Genomic DNA, 7003 nt, shown 5'->3' with positions numbered 1-7003 from the left:
AGCTGAGATGAAGGACGACGACAAAGTTCGCTTTCTCAGCGCTCCCACTCCCAGGCCGGCCTCTTTGGCGACACTGTCGAGGGCTTCGCCCAGCAGTTCTCGGCAGTCCAGAAGCAGACTGAGGCTATAAAGCACACCCTGCCCCAGCGTGACACCTCTGCCACCAGGCCACCGTGGGCTGGACCTCAGTGCTCGATGGTGTTTTAAGCCCCCAATGGCTCCTTAGAGGCTGCTAACCCTACCCTCAACCTTAAACCTACCCATCCCCTCGCTGCCTGGAAGGCGCCGTTGGGGGCTTAAGGCGAGACACTTACAGGTGAATAGGGTAAAATTGTTAACTTACAGATATCAACATCAAACTTTACCAGTTGATTACTCACATGAATAGGAGAAAAAAATGCATTGCAAGTTTTTTGTAATTTTATTTTTAAATATGCTAATGAGGCTATATCTAATTAAATATGCGCTAATTTGCATATATTTTGAAGTGACGAATCTGACCATTGAAAAAAACAAGGTTCAAAATTATTTTTGCATTTTGTTGATATATTCAATGAAAAGACATGTTCAGAGGGGATTATGAATATCCCCTTTTGTTACCCTGCAAATCAGAAAATACTGGCAATAGCCTTAGAAAATTGATTTTCGCCCTATTTTTAGGCATAAAATGTCATATAAATCAGGCCAAGAATGATATATCAACAAATCCCTCTGAACAAATCTTCACAATATAGTTAGGAATACGACTGTAAAGTTTGGTGTATGTAGGTGCTACAGAAGTGGAAAATCGTCACTAGGAGTGCAAGAAAAAACTCATTTTTAGAAAACGGCCTTTAAAGATTTTTATGGCAAAATTCTACTAATTTCTATTGAAAGCCATGAATTACAGACAAAATATGCTTTAGGTCCAAGTAAAATCCATCTATCACACTGTTTAACATCCAAAACTCATTATTGCTTCATCCATCACTGATCATAACATCCAAAACAACACATCAACAGTCCATCACACAGGTGGAATGGAAAAACTAAATACCGTTATATCACAGTCCCTCAGGCAGATCATATTTAGCTGTCAGGGGGCCTGCTGTACCCTCTCCTAGGAAAACTTCCAGCTTATGTTCTGGTGCTAACCAGAAGTTTTATTCTTTTGGCTATTTGTCCAAGGTGTAAATCACTTAGTGAAGATACTTTTTCCCAGTGGAGGAGGAAGTGCATCTCTGTCTGACCCAGTTGGTGGTCACTGAGCCTGTATTTAGTCAGGGTCTGTCTTTTCTTCTCTGACAGTGTGCAGATACTCTGTCAAATAACAATTTAGTCTACTTTGTTTGCTTTCTCCAATGTTATAAATATTGATATTTTGAATGATTCATAATTAGCTTTGTTCTGTTGAGTTGTTTTGAACCAGTGCTGAAGGGAGTCTGTTTGATTAGCTTCACCATCAGCTGACTGAGGGGACTGTTTTCAGGATTTGGCTTGTGGGTTTTAAGTGCTTTGAAATGTAATGTGTCTTTTTGACTTACATTTAGATGTGTTCAAAATGTTACAGCTTGTTTGTAACGCATCGACGCACTATGGTTACTCATTGCGCGGCTCGCGAGCCTCATGCGGCCCGCCAAGCTTTAATTTGTTGCTCGCATGGCTGTAAAAAATACGGCGATATCATGCAGCCACTCACTACAGATATTTCATAAAAACATTAAAAATAAGTAGGGCTATAACATAACCCATTACAAACTCAAAGTGTCAGCTATATTACAAATAATTTCGATCGGATTGAAAGAGGTGGTTTATCGAGAGAACATGTAAACACTTGGTCGATTGAGAACCGAAACTGAAAGGACGACGTATGCTCTCCTACTGACTTGTCCTTATCAGTGCGGCTCTCATGAAAAAAAATGTGAAGACCCATATGGCATTTCATCATCTTTTGTCTTTGTTGGTAATCCCTTGTGTCTTCTAGCTAATGACAACTGTTTTCGACTTCTCTGAGAGAATTGTACACGCATATCTTTCGACATTTTGAACTACCGCGGAAATGTCAGAGCGCGTCACGTGACGATTCTGAACGAATCACGTTGTCAGAAATTGGCATCAGCCAATGAGATTGCGCATTTCGAGTTAAATCACCTGTTTTACTTTCATGATTTGTTGCTGATAGACAGGAAATTACCATATTTGGATCCGACAGCATTGAAAAGAAGAGAGAGAGCTTTCCAACGGTATACGAGATGAAGGGGTACAGAGAGCGATCGCGGAGCAGCGGGATGATTTAGAACGCCAACTTTTGATGAATTTAGGCGAAATCTGCACACTCAAACAGACAAAGTGTAGTAAAATAAAGACCTAAATGTGTATTTTGGACTTTTTTTCAGCACAAGTCTGAAAGAATACATATTATTGAAGACAAATAACCCAAAATCTCAAAATTGACCAGTGAAAAAAAAACGATGTTTTTGCCTGCCGTGTCTCGCCTTAAAACACCAAACACCGACCTCAGTCTGCTCGTCGCCAAGGGTGTCCCCCTGCAGCATCTACACCAGCTCCGGGGTCACCAGAGTCATCCCGTCCACCCAGTCGAGCCATCCGCAGGAAGGTGACGCAGCCCGTCTATACAAATAAGCCCTCAAAGGGTACATCAAAGTGGCCCTGATATGGGTGACCCAGAAGTGGAGGGAGCTGTTCTAAACCAGGAGATGGTGAACGCACCACTCCTTCCCCCGGAGGAGGACCAGGTGGAGAATCTTCAGGGGTTTTTTTGTATTCCTGGAACTCACTTTCTCAATAAACGAGCAGCTTTCCCAACCTTTTGGTCATACTGGGTATGTGCTGAAAGTGAGCGACACTCCACTTCCTCACTCTCAGCCACCCTTTCATTCGCCACAGGCGGGAAAGTTTGCATTTCAAGGAGTCGTTGCTTCCTCATGCCTCCCTAGCCAGTCCCTCACTGGACCCAAGGAGCCAGGTAAGTGTCACACCAGAGTCACTGCCTCTACTTCAGGACGTTATGCTTCCTGGGTTAAGCCCCAGCACTCATCGCTGCGGAGGGTCGAGCATATCAGTACAAGGTCCTCCCCTTAGGGCTGTCTTTACCAAAGTCGCAGAGGCTGCCCTTACCCCTCTCAGGGAGGTGGGCATCTTGACGACTGGCTCATTCTTACTCACTCTGCTCAGGCACCTCAGCCATCTGGGGCTTTGGGTCAACTGGGAAAAGAGCAAGCTCCATTCAGTACTTGGTCAGACCTTGCCTTTATATGGGCCGGAGTGGCTTAGAACAAGTGTTCAGACATGTTGTTACAACAAATGCCTCCAGAACAGGTTGGGGCTCTATGTGCAATGGCCGTGCAGCTCCTGGACGGGACCTTGACTGCACTGACATACCAAGTGCCTGGAGTTGCTGGCAGTGTTGTTCACCCTGCGCTGGTTTCGACTGTTGCTTCAGGGCAAGCACTTGTTGGTCCGCACGGACAACATTGCGTTTGTTGTGTACATCAACCGCCAAGGCGGAGTATGCTCACGTCTCGTAACAACTCGCCCACCATCTCCTCCTGTGTAGTCAGCAGGGGCTGAAGTCGCTGAGCGCAATTCACATTCCAGCGAGTTCAAGCGTTTGGCCAATGCACTCTATCCCCAGGTGGTCCAGCTGATCTGGGAGTTGATTCGGAGATGCACATAGGATCGTGAGATCCAAGGGATTGAAAGTGGGCTTCTTAAGAAGAGGTTGAACAACTACTTGCATAAAACATGATGGAAAAAATACCTGTAGAAAAACTACTGTTCACAATCAATGTAATACTCGGTCCGATAAAATCAGCCGTCTCTCCAAGCAAACCAGAGGGCAATACATCCCAACTAGAAGCTGAGCAATAATATAACTTATATCAGTAGACGAAGCCAAATCAAACTCATCAAAAGTGTTAACACTAAAAGAGTCATCCCCTACCCTTCCATCCAACACACAAAACCCTGACCTAATGTCTTTAGTCTTTCTGGTAAAAGCACTTAAAAACATCTCACAGCATTCTGGAGGTATAGTGACAGCAGTGGGATTAAGAAAGCATTCTTGAAACCTAAGAAGTGAAGCCCGTAAAATATGATGTGAGACCAGCGATTTATTTATCTTCCAAGTCTGTTCTGCCTTCCTACATTGCTGTCTACAAAGACGAGTATGTTCATTTAACCAAGGCTGATGATTTGCCTAACGACACTTAATCATATAAGGAGCAACAGAGTCCAAACATCCCAGACCACGCCTCATCCCCTCAAATGTAAGCTGCTTCAGGCAGTCATGCTTACGATCCTGTCTCTAAACACAGTGCTCCTAACCGCTCTTGCTTTTTTCAAGAGGGTGGGGGACCTGAGACCTCTCACACTAGCAGCGGCCGGAAGAAATAGTGGGTGTGGCCTTTCCCTTTCTTTGAGTGACCAATAGAAAAAGATCTTGCAACCTGGTAGAGATTGCCCACTGAGAGGCAGCTTCACTCGCAAGCAAAACTTTTCAACTCGCAAGCAAAAGATTTAGACCCGCAAAAAAAGACAGCAGAAAAGAGAGCAAGTGTTTAGAATGCACAAAGAAAAATAAAGATTTTCAAATATTTACATACACTGCAAAGAATTTTGTCATCAACTTCTTTATTTTTGAGCCTTGAGAAGACTTTTTTGCAGTTTTTTTTATTTATTACAAAATAATTAGTTTTACTCTCAAAACACAGTATGTTGGATTAAATAAAAAAAATAAAAAAAAGACACAAAGGAAATTCCATATGTCAGCCTTGTCTGAATTTGTCCATACTGGAGTATGGCCACACACATTTACAGTGGGGAGAACAAGTATTTGATACACTGCCGATGTTGCAGGTTTTCCTACTTACAAAGCATGTAGAGGTCTGTCATTTTTATCATAGTACACTTCAACTGTGAGAGACGGAATCAAAAAAAAAAAATCCAGAAAATCACATTGTATGATTTTTAAATAATTAATTTGCATTTTATTGCATGACATAAGTATTTGATCACCTACCAACCAGTAAGAATTCCGGCTCTCACAGACCTGTTACTTTTTCTTTAAAGGGATACTCCACTTTAAAATAAAAATTCTGTCATCATATACTCATCCTCATGTTGTTTCAAACCTGTATGAATTTATTTCTTCTGCTGAACAGAAAGGAAGATATTTAGAAGAATGTCAGTAACCAGACAGTTTCTGGTCTCATTGACTTGCATAGTAGGAAAAAAATATACTATGCAAGTCAATGAGACCAGAAACTGTCTGGTTACTGACATTCTTCTAAATATCTTCCTTTCTGTTCAGCAGAAGAAAGAAATTCATAAAGGATTGAAACAACATGAGGGTGAGTATATGATGACAGAATTTTCATTTTAAAGTGGAGTATCCCTTTAAGAAGCCCTCCTGTTCTCCACTCACCTGTATTAACTGCACCTGTTTGAACTCGTTACCTGTATAAAATACACCTGTCCACACACTCAATAAAACAGACTCCAACCTCTCCACAATGGCCAAGACCAGAGAGCTGTGTAAGGACATCAGGGATAGAATTGTAGACCTGCACAAGGCTGGGATGGACTACAGGATAATAGGCAAGCAGCTTGGTGAGAAAGCAACAACTGTTGGCGCAATTATTAGAAAATGGAAGAAGTTCAAGATGACGGTCAATCTCCCTCGGTCTGGGGCACCATGCAAGATCTCACCTCGTGGGGCATCAATGATCATGAGGAAGGTGAGGGATCAGCCCAGAACTACACGGCAGGACCTGGTCAATGACCTGAAGAGAGCTGGGACCACAGTCTCAAAGAAAGCCATTAGTAACACACTATGCTGTCATGGATTAAAATCCTGCAGCGCACGCAAGGTCCCCCTGCTCAAGCCAGCGCATGTCCAGGCCCGTCTGAAGTTTGCCAATGACCATCTGGATGATCCAGAAGAGGAATGAGAGAAGGTCATGTGGTCTGATGAGACAAAAATAGAGCTTTTTGGTCTAAACTCCACTCGCCGTGTTTGGAGTAAGAAGAAGGATGAGTACAACCCCAAGAACACCATCCCAACCGTGAAGCATGGAGGTGGAAACATCATTCTTTGGGGATGCTTTTCTGCAAAGGGGACAGGACGACTGCATCGTATTGAGGGGAGGATGGATGGGGCCATGTATCGTGAGATCTTGGCCAACAACCTCCTTCCCTCAGTAAGAGCATTGAAGATGGGTCGTGGCTGGGTCTTCCAGCATGACAAAGACCCGAAACACACAGCCAGGGCAACTAAGGAGTGGCTCCGTAAGAAGCATCTCAAGGTCCTGGAGTGGCCTAGCCAGGCTCCAGACCTGAACCCAATAGAAAATCTTTGGAGGGAGCTGAAAGTCTGTATTGCCCAGCGACAGCCCCAAAACCTGAAGGATCTGGAGAAGGTCTGTATGGAAGAGTGGGCCAAAATCCCTGCTGCAGTGTGTGCAAACCTGGTCAAGAACTACAGGAAACATATGATCTCTGTAATTGCAAACAAAGGTTTCTGTACCAAATATTAAGTTCTGCTTTTCTGATGTATCAAATACTTATGTCATGCAAGAAAATGCAAATTAATTACTTAAAAAATCATACAATGTGATTTTCTGGATTTTTGTTTTAGATTCCGTCACTGACAGTTGAAGAGTACCTATGATAAAAATTATAGACTTCTACATGCTTTGTAAGTGGAAAAACCTGCAAAATCGGCAGTGTATCAAATACTTGTTCTCCCCACTGTAAATGTAAACAAAAAAGAAGGATGCAACTAAAATAATTATACATAGACAAATCACTTGTGATGAACATGGAGTCTTGTAGGGTGAGGATCTGACATGAGTCACATTTAAAAGGTAAGCCAGTATGAATGCATCTTTGATTTCACACAGATTTTCTGGTGCCATTGTAAACGGCTGGGCCATTTAAAACTGAAAACACTTGTGAGGCTTTGCAACGGTGTGAAGCCTAATGTGAACCTCAAGGTTTCCTT

The sequence above is a fragment of the Abramis brama genome (assembly GCF_963993115.1).
Source record: "Abramis brama genome assembly, chromosome: 8".
Classification (NCBI taxonomy): Eukaryota; Metazoa; Chordata; class Actinopteri; order Cypriniformes; family Leuciscidae; genus Abramis; species Abramis brama.
The sequence above is the reverse complement of the archived record's forward strand: the minus strand, read 5'-3'. Positions refer to the sequence as shown.